General features: G+C 41.6%; 1 long non-coding RNA gene across 1 annotated transcript; it reads right to left on the reverse strand.

Moving 5' to 3' along the window:
- Nucleotides 1-554: 554 nt before the first annotated feature.
- On the reverse strand, nt 555-3057 carry LOC116787741. Its single transcript, XR_004357429.1, has 2 exons — nt 2846-3057; nt 555-1580 (listed from the first exon to the last, which is right to left on the reverse strand). It is a non-coding gene; the product is annotated as an uncharacterized LOC116787741 (long non-coding RNA).
- Nucleotides 3058-10951: the final 7894 nt, after the last annotated feature.

Raw genomic sequence — 10951 nt, forward strand, 5'->3', positions numbered from 1 at the left:
CCTTTCAATTTGATCAGTGAAGACTCAGTTCAGAGAAGTGATGGGGTAACATACATCCTGACGAGTTTGGCAGGCACTAGATTTCTCTGAGGATATCGCTGTTCCCTAATCTGTCTCTCCTGCCCCATCCTGCACATGCACATCCATTGCTCCCTAAGGTCTCTGTTGATGGATCCTCAGGGATTTTTCTCTACAGTATGCTACTTCAAGACACCTTTGCAGCAAATTACATGGCATCATTCAACAAGAGACAAAGGTCAAACATGCAGGTTGGGAGTGGGCTAGTAACATCATATTGCGTGATTCCTAAAAATGGCTGTAATAATGGGGATAATGTAAGGGACTGACATAACAGCAATCTGACGATTTACTGTTGCTATGCAACTTGAGTTGGGAACAGACTTTTGCAGTCGCTTCTTAGTTGTCCATTGAATGCTCAGTGACAGTGTCTGGCAACCTTCCCCACTCATGATTTTACCTAAAGCAGCAAGAATTCATGTGCAAGTTTTGTGCCAAGGTGCCCTCTTGCAGCCTTTAGTCTAGGAAAAAAAAGATACAGACACCTACAATGCTTTATTCTATCTGAAGGAAATTCCTATTGTGCTACACACACACATAAACAGCTACATACATTCACACACGTTTCTCTTTCCTCTGATTCATTGCACATCTTCCTCTTTTTCATCCTTTCTCACTCTAAGGTCATCATGTTGTCAAAGAAGAGCACTGTCTTTGGAAGCTTTTTCCTGGCCACGTCACAGCTACTGTCACACCAGTTCACACTGTTTTCTAACTCTCTACATGTGATTCCTTCAGACCTTGCCATCTTTCTCCCAGTTGTTTTCTCAGACTCATACAAAGTGGGGATAGGTACGGCTACTTGTTCCATCTTGTTTTATTCATCTGTCCTGATAGTGCCTTGTCCTGTCTTGAGACTAGGACCAGTTTTAAAACCCTCAAGCAATGATGCCTGCAGCCCTTTCCCTGGGAGTCTGGCAGTCCGACAAAACTCAGTGGTTAGGGAAGCTGACCTGTTTGTCTCCCTGGCTGAAACCTGGTTGCTCCTAGTCATATCTCTTTGTGCCACCCTCAAAAACTCACCCTTGCATACTGGTATCACCTGAACATCACGGTGATGGCTATTCTGCATCACAATTAATTCATTCCCTATGATCCTTTGTTATCACTTCCCAGACAACCTTTGCAGACCTCACTCAATTTCTCTGAATTCCTTTGCTTTGCACAATCTGTTTTGTGGTGTTGCTCGTGTGATGTTTAATAGCCACAGCTCAGAGTTGGCTGCATTTCAGTGGTAGGAGGTGGAACACAGTGAACTGTGAACTGAAACTCCATATAATGTTGCTAGAGATGAGAACAAGTAAGGGAATGTTTGCTATGCACACTATCTCCAGAAAAACATCTTTGCAAATTTGTATCTGTGCAGGCATTGTGGAGATAGGGATTATGTTATGCAGAGGGGAAGAGGAGCTGACTGACAGTAGAGATTTGCAGTCCATATTGATGTTTCACAATTGTGCATCTGTCTGCAGAACAGCCATGGAGCTCTTGAAATCATTGCACTAAAAAATAAAATAAAGAAAGATAAATCAATAACTTCACTCACCCTTTTACCACAGCTCAGAGGGTGGAGGAGGAGAGTGTCATAACAGCTCACACTAGTGAGAAGATTTTAACTGAAACAGTCTTGAATCAGAAAATACCATTTTGATAAAAAATCAACATTTTTCAAAAAATTATAAATACAAATGAAAAATCCCCATGGAAAAGGAGGCTGAAATAAAAATGTCAGTATTGAAAAGTTTCCCTTAAAGAAAAAAATGCAAGATTTTCTTTCTAATTAAAATACTAATTTTGAAAGCAAACCTCTTATTTTCTGATAAAATATTACCATATTTTACTGTTTGTATTGTTTTTACATTCTTCAGTTCATAATGAGACACACTGACATGTTCAGTATTGTGCCATTAGTCTGGAATCAGGTTTCTAGGATATTAAAAACAATTGGTCCCTAACTAGTACCCAGAACATTTCTATTTCAGAGTGTAAAAATCTAAATTGTTTCAGCACGGACTAATAAAGCTGCTATCGCTTTTGATAGAAAACTCATTAATTGGTAGAAAAATCACTTATTTTGAAAATAAAATATCACCTGTACTAAATTATATAACAGAATATTTAATTATTATATTCATGGTATGCTATATTGCTGGTAAGATTGCATAACGTGCCCTCATATGAGACTTGACTTGGCATAACCTAAGTCTGCATTACAACTGATATGTGAAATGGTACTGAAATTTAACTAATTTTCAAAAAAAAAAATAGCAGTTATTTTTCTAAAAGTACCTAATGGAATTGTTCATTATTTTTCATTCCTAGGAATACACTGCAAACAGTATTTTTACCACTAAAAGTAACAAGAAGCCTTAAAATCATAAACTTTGACATTTCTCTCAAATGAACATTTCAAGTTTCATCTGGTTCTCACTTAACCTGTGATTAATTCTTTGTACTAACTCTAAATCTCCCTATTTGGAATAGTTTTAAGATTGGAGGCCTTGTCGAAAGCAATCATCATAAATATAGCATGCACTTCATAGGAGCTGGTTTTACCAGCATTTGTTGCAAGATAAATCAGCTCATCAGTACTCACTTTCATCTCAATATTAATACTTTTTTATGCATTCACGGAGATCTCAATATTATCCCCATCAGAATATATAAATGAGGATAAAATAAATCAGGATAAATTAAATCATTCTTGCCACCCAACCACACCCAAGAACTCAGAAGGCTTCAATGCTCCCACTGAAGCCCTGCTCACAAGATCCTGTTGCAGGGAGGACCCGGGATGAGACTGACACTTCTCCTCCATTCCTCCGTTCACCCACTGCGCACCTGGAGAGCTTGGACTTCCCTTTCTAGTACGTGAAAGCAAGAAGAAAAGAAAAATATCTCCTTTCTGAAAGCAGAAGTCTTCTTCCTGCCGTCAGCAGCTGCGATGGAACCGCAGCCCAAGGCTTCCACCTAGTGTCTGTCGGCCAGCTCGGCACACCACCCCACCACAAGGGTGGGATGCCAGTGGGTGCCCTGGAGCTCACAGATAAAGAGCAAAGGCTTAGATTATTTTTGAGATGGGAGTATTTTCCTTAAAATATTCGGCTCATTATGAACCACCCAAGCTGTCACCTAGAACTAAACACCAGATTCTGGTTTATGTGTGGAAAATAAGGTTATTAAAATTTATTTATTTTTTCTCCATCATACAGACTGTGCTAAAATCCAAAGGTTTAGGAGGATGCAACAGAAAAGAGGAGAAGAGAAGCTTGTTGGATTAGATAGGACCACTCTCATATGCCCAAGGTTATTTTCTTAACCTTTCTCTGATGATGCCTTCACTCAGTGGTAAACCCACAAGAAAACAGAATAACTTTCTAACACTTCAGTCCTACTAATTAAGAGATACTTAAAAATTAGGCCTGGCCCCTAAAATGGATATGTGACATACATGCCCTTTTTTCCAGTTGTGTTTGACTCCTTCTTCCACCTCCATTTCACAGACTTGGTGGGACTTTAATCAGAAAAAAGAATCAAGGACCCTATCACCAATAGTCTCTGCCTATCCCTTTCTCCAACCCATGAAAAGACAGTATGTTTGCTGTTGGATTTTTATTTCCTCAAGGGCATCTAAAGCAGTACAATTTTGGTAGCTGTCAAAGCAGCACCCTTTTTGTTTGTTGTCACCCTCCTACACTCATACAGTGACCTGATAGGATACTGCCTTCTACCTTCTCTGGTAAGTCCAGGTTTTAAAAATCTCCAGTGCAGGTGTTTCCAAGACCTTTCACAAAAGGCAGTTCCTCAGTTTTAAAATGCCTCTCTTGATCTCTTTGCTTCAGCTTCCTTGGAGGAAGACTTTGTGCTTTGGTTTATGGAGGCTAAAGGCTGTGTTCTCCCTCCAACACCTACTATTAGTCATTTGGGCAAGTGGGTGTGTATATGTAGATCCACAGATACACCCATTCACAAGAAAAGCCTGTGCAGAGAAGCTCAGAGCTTACAGTGGGGCCCCAGAGCTTTTAAGAATATGTAGTCACACTTGGAAACTGGAGTCACTGAAAGCCATAAAAACTCTCCAAGCCATGAAACCTAATCTAGTGGCCCCAGCATTCCAGCACCCCACTTCTCTAGCCTGCAAAAGCCCACATTCCTTCAGCTTCCCAGCTGCTTACTTTTTCAATATCTGCATGAAAACCCCATGTTCTATGGGGTTTAAAGGCCATTCTAGATGAATCAATCTGTGTGAAATGTATAGGTAAAAGGGAAAGGAGAAACCACTGATGGAAGAAATGGGTGCAGCTGATGCACACACATTGCCCCTTGGTGATGATGAAGGATTGTGCAGCACAGACACAGATCCTGCTAACATAAGACCACCAGATTCCTATATGGGAGCTCCACCACAGTACTGGTAGAAGCTATAGGGTAAAGACAGAGAGTATATATTTCATTGACGTCACTAGCCAGCATTACTTAGAACAGGGCTAAGCACAATTGCAAAAAGAACTGCCTCCAAGCTATTCTATTTATATTCCTACCCATTGGTACAGTCATCCTGCTGCTGAAATCCTGACCCTGTCGTTGCCAGTGTAGCCACAGACCAGAGGAGATCATTTTGGATCGTTTCAAAATCTGGCATGTCTTAATACCAGGAAAAGCAGCATTGGCAGGGGGTGGAGTGTGCTATTTGCACAGGACCTGCGTCAAGATTGGCATTCAGTGAATAGCAAGACATATGAAGGCATTTTATCCCAATATAGAGAATAACGCATCTTCCTCTGCGTTGCTGGTGGTAACTTTGGCAGTCCAAGGAACAATGGTAATTGCTTGTTACTGTGGAAACTAGACCTCCAGAAATAACACTAATGAGCCAGCAGGGTCGTGGGAGAAACACAAGCATACTGTCTCCTGCAAACACACATGATTTGGCTGCACACAAGAGATGGAGCTCTGGGGAGAGGAGCAATTTATTTGAATGCAACAGGCGTCCAGCACAACCTCCACTCATCCCCCATGCTAGTCTGAGCCTGCAAACAATTTAAGTGACTTGAAAAAGAGTTCAGATAACTTGAAATCATTGCTTTTCCCTTTCCTCCCTGCCTTAAATTTTGGGGAAGTTGACTAGGAGATAGTCACTTTGGAGGGAGCCATTTTATAATCAGGTGCTACATCTTGATAGGAAGGTGTCTCCAAAAATCTCTTGGTGAAAAACACATTCTTATGAATTTCCCTACCCAGTTCTGCAGATGCAAGGGATATTAGTAATCTGGGAGATGGGTCTATAATGGCAAGGTCCTTTCCCTAATAACAGTCTGTGATCCACTGCTCCACTCAAAACACTATGAAAGGAGAGGTGTGTACAGCAGAAGAGGGGAAAGGGGGTAGGAGACACTGAGAGCTTACTGCAGCCTCAGCACATCTTTATCCCCTTTCAAGAGCTGCGTTGCTCTTGACAAAGAGAGAAGATGGTGTAAAGGAAGAGAGATGGCGGATGTCGACCTGTGAACACAACTATTTCTTGTGCTTCATATTCTTCTGCCTTGTAAAATCCCCAAAATTCTGCTCTCTGCCCCCAGGCCCTACTGGGACAGCAGTGTGGTGGGTGCCTACATATTTATAGTCGACTCAGCCTTATGTGCTAGGTGCCAAAAAGTGGACCTAGTGGACCTCAAACTGCCCTGAAGGATTCTCCCCTCTGCCTGCCAATGGCTCTGAGGCTGTTAAACTTGATTCCACGAGTTAAGGATGAGGTACTTCAGATTAGCAGATGGCTACAAAGGAGCAAAGATAGGCACAGAAGCCAGAGTTGGCCCAGGCCAGATAACACTTTCAAACACACCCTGCCTTAACATGAAGGAATATTTTTTATTGCCCCCACCCTCCAGGGGAAAGAAAAGACTTAAACATCAGTCACAGGGAGAAGAAAGGAGTGAGTGTACTCTGACGGAAGGGCCTTATTGACTGATAGCTCCTGTGGCAGGCCAGGAGCTTCTAAAAAAGCAAACAAACAGGTAGGGTCACCACTTTGCTTGTTATTTCATGCCCTTGAATCATTTTTATTTACTGTTTATTTATTAGCTACACCAAGAAGCTTCAGATAAAATCAAGGCACTACTGCAGAGATTAAGAACATCCCTGACACCAGCACTTGCCACACTGTATGCCCACACAACAGGGAAAAGGAGAAGACAGAGTGTTTGTTGTCTACAAACTAGAAACTCAGGCAGAAAGACATGCAATGACTCAGTCATGGTTATCTCTGGAGTTAGTGGCAGAGTCAGTAGTTCACTAATGGCAACTGCAGTCTGCACAGCCTTTGTACAGAGTTTTAATCATAAACTCCTCCATTTTATTACAACCTAAAACCCAGAAAGAGAACATGGGCAAGCAATGTGTAGGAATTTGACATATAAATGGAAAATAAAAATCAGAAGTTAAATTATCAAGATGGTGGTATGTCCTTCAAATAATATTGCAATGACACAATATTGTGGGCAAGGGTTCTCTAATGCTTTAATAATTTCATTTTCAGAAATTTTAATCACATTTGTGTGAGGGTTTTTTTCTCTTCAAAATACAAAAAAACCCAACCAAACAGAAAAACCACACACATACACACACACAGAGATGTGCACAAAAACAAACAAACAAAACACCAAAAACTCTCAACCTTTTAAGGCCTCAATTTGCTCTTAGACATGTACATCAAAGAAAACAAAACAGAACTGTGTGTATATTGAGACCAGTTAATGAATAGTAGGCTCCCCAATGCTGAGCTGCTGGGGCTGCAGCTCAGGATTTCTGCTTTTCCCCAGCAACAGCGTGACACTGCAGACATTGGAGCAGAGCACAGTCCAGCAGTTCCTGGAGAACCAAGTGGGCTTGGAGCTGCAGCCAGGGAAGGATGGAGCCAGTTGAATAAGGGAGGAAATTGCCCCAAACATGGCTCCTTTCAAAGAAAGAAAGCAGAGTTTAAATCCATATGGCCTCTCTCTGATCCAGTTACATGACCAGCTGTCCAGTGTGTAAGAACCTCACAGATGTTAAAGAAACAGAGGAGAAATGAAACCCAATTTGGGTAACAATTTCTGAGGTTATGGCCACATATTTGCCTAGAGCATCCCACCTCTCCAAACTCAGAAGGTTACCATGGTGACAAATTTCAGCCGTAGGTAAGAAGAAAATGTTTCTGTATGAAAGCCATTTTGTAGAAACATAAAACCCAAAGATTAAGCCCCACTGCACTGTTTATAATCTTCGTTGCCACATATTCACAACTAGATGAGCTTTCTTGTCTCAAGAATGGTTAACCACAATGCAAATAAGCTGCTTCTGTTTTAATTCATGTGTTCTGCTAATGGAGCTCATCTCCATACAGTAAAATAATGCTATCAAATTCACCAAAAAATGGAGGTATTCATTTGCTTCCAAATTGTGTCTAAGGGAGTTATTAATATTTTTGATTCTCAGAAGACAGATCTATTCCATTGCCTGACTGTGAATTAGAAGAAAATTGCCTTAAATCACGCTTGGATCCAATTCATAGCACCTTAAGCACAGCAAGTCCCCAGTGCAGCCTGCATCACGAAAGCACGGCGGGAAGCCAAGTACGGCTCGTATTATAGATTTCCTCTCAGTAACTTAGGGAATGGTTACAGCCCAATGCTCACACACTCAACCAGGCCTAAATCATAGATCAGCTTCTGAAAGCCAACACAGTAAACTCCCTCTGCTCCCATCCTGGGATTCCCAGGTAACTGGCGTGTACTAAGGCGCCGTTTCCTCAGTTGTTCCAGTCTGAGCAGCTCTGTTCCTGCTGCTTTAATTTCTCTGAGTCTTAGCACAGCAACAGGCATAGGGACTCTCACAACCTTGGACCACCATCATCTGGGAGCTAGGGACAGAGTGCCAGCTGCTAGGAGCTCCTCTAAGATTACTGACCTTAACACAACTGAAGCTTTGTGGCATTCAATGACACTTTTCTCTACAAACTCATCCTTGCCCACTTAGTCTCACACAGACACAAACATGCCTGGGGCTGTAAAACTGTCCCTCACAACAACAAGCACAGCTAAGTGTTACTCTGGCTTTAGCAGGATCAAATGAGCAGCAAGACAGCACTCATGCAGTGGAATAAAACCCTGCTTTAAGCAATGTATGCCTTTCATGGAAATTGAAAGAAAATGGTATGGAGTCACTCCTCATTAGTGAGCACAGGTCCATGATATGACTAGCAATGCATTTCCACTTCCTTTGTCTCCAGTGCAGGAATGAAGGCTCAGTCTTTCTTTCTCCCCATAAGCCCATGCAGCCATGTACTGCTTGACCATCCCCTGTTAACACACACAGCCACATCACAAGCATTGCAGAGCACTGAAGGTATTCTCCTTTTGCCTCAAATCCTTTCAAAATACCTGCAATCTGAAATCTCAACATCTTGCTTTATTTAGTCTTCAAATTGCTTTTCGGTCATCACTGAAATGCAGTGATTACAATCCATTTAGTGTGTAAGGATTTACAGTGAACTATGCCTCAGGGAATTGTGCCAGGTTAATTGTGCACTGAGCTCCACAAATACACGACCAAAGTTCAGTCTTTGCCCAGCTAAGAGGAGAGCTCTCCAGGTAATTTATTATGTCACCTAGCCATAGGAGCAGAAGAGGGAGCAATCCCTAGCCAGTAAAGCCAGCAGCAGTTTTGAGTTTTTATCACACAGTAGCAAATGTGCCTTTGTGGTCTGTGATAAGGTGAAGATCCTTGCTGCTCATCTTTCTTCCACAGATTGTTATAGGACTGTTTGTACTGGAGAGTCCAAGTTAAGAAAAGGTTCCAGTCTGGTCAGAGTTCAGATGGGCACAGGACTGTTTAACCAGTCATTTCATCCACTTCAGTAGGACCAGCTATTTAAACCCACCACTCCCTGCATCCTCAGCCAGGACCAGCACCAGCCATGCTCAGCTCAGCCATCAGCCATCCCAGCGTCCTTCCAGGCCCAAGCCCAGAAGTCTCTGTTCTACACAAATATCTGCCCCATATTCCAGAATTGGAGAGTCCAAGATTGGCAGTCCAAGATAGCAATTCTCCATGGGAAAATCACGTGGAATAAGGAGGGACATTCTCTTGGGAATTAAACTTTTTCTGGAGCTGGCAGTCGTCTTCTTTCCGGATGAAGTAAAAAGTCAAGGTTCTTCCTGCTAATAGTCATTAAGTAACTTTTCTCTTTTTTCCCTAGTACCATTTCAGTATTTTGATCAAGTTCCAGCTTGGTTTAATTACATACTTTCTATCTGAATTCCTGCCCAAGCTTCATTTAGAGGAATTATTCATTTCCTATCTTCAACATTATTATTATTATTGTGCTTATTTGCACGATGTGCTTAGCATTCATTGTACGCATCTTCAGTGCTCTGATGGGCTCATCAGAGTGGTGCCGGTAGGATGAAACAGAAGAACACTCCTCATCTGCCACCCTGAAAAATCACCCTCCTCCCCATCACATATGGGCAATTTTGCACTGCTGCAGATTAGGGAATGCTCACAGTCACATCTGAGGTATCGCAAAAATATTACCAATTCCTCCTCAGGACATGCCTGAATGCTGAACAGTAATGTTATTTAGAACCAAAATCTTTATCTGACTGCAAATAACAAGTCAAAGGGAAAAAATATTCATTTCAGACTATCAATTTTTTCAGGATATGCCTTCCCAACACTGAAGACAAGGAAAGTTGGTGGAAATGGCAAAAATACATGCCCTAGGAACACTTTTCCTCTTTCCTTGCAAAGATAAAAGATTTGAGCATCTTACATGATGAACTTCTGTAAACCTCAAGCAACATGTGGTTTTCTGTCACATGGTAATGGATGTGAACAGAGAACATAAATTTCTGAAACTTAGACATATTGAAAGCACTGTTTTTCTTGCCCTAGTAATCTACCCAGCTGTTTTCACCAGCTTTTAGACTTAACTCCTCAATATCTCTCCTGTAGTTCCTGAGTTTTATTAGACTTCATTTTTATTTAATTTTTATTTTATTTTATTATAATTTATTTTTATTTGTTTTATTTTATGAGAGAGTCAGAGAAAAGCACTTTTTCCTTCTTCCCATCTCAGTCAGGGACCTAGTTTGAGAACCCCTGGAAGAACTGGACTGGTAGAAAGACCAAAACAACAGCCATTTTGCTGGTTCACTGACAGAAGGGCAGGAACAGGACAGCCAGAATGGAGGAGTGTGTAACCCCACACATGCACATACACAGCTGTGATCATTCCCCCTGGTGAAGTCAGGCAAGCATTAGTTAAAATTATAATTAATATAAAATGGATAATCATTAGATCTACATTATATACTTCTGTTGGACAATAATATCCCCAGGACAAGAGAGAGCCTTGTATAAATGTCATAAACAGAGCAAACACCCAGTCAGCCTATCTTAATATATCAACTGCACTCCAGCTCTTGGGGTTTGTTTGCTTTCTAATGTGGATTAGGGTCTGATTCCAAACAAAGGGCATCAAAATCAAAGTAACAGCAGCAACCAGACAGGAAGCCCTGTGTGAGACAGCTCCGTCTGTATTTAATCGTGGTTAGATGCAGAGCAGTGGTGGAGCAGAAGGTCACATATTGCTATCCAGTTGACATAGCACTTCCTAATGCTGAAATAAAACCCAAAACTGTTTCAGTAGCTCAGCCTCAGTCTGGAGGGCAAACAAATTTCAGTGAGAGGACACCTGATCCTCTGCTTGTCACACACACTCCTTCCTGCACTACACGTTACTGCAATCTCTCCTGAGAAAGCAGAAAGCCCCTTAGAGGCAGGAAGTTTCTGTCTCTAATACCAAGCCACATTACCAGCACCTTTCCAGCCT

The sequence above is a fragment of the Chiroxiphia lanceolata genome, chromosome 5 (assembly GCF_009829145.1).
Source record: "Chiroxiphia lanceolata isolate bChiLan1 chromosome 5, bChiLan1.pri, whole genome shotgun sequence".
Taxonomy (NCBI): Eukaryota; Metazoa; Chordata; class Aves; order Passeriformes; family Pipridae; genus Chiroxiphia; species Chiroxiphia lanceolata.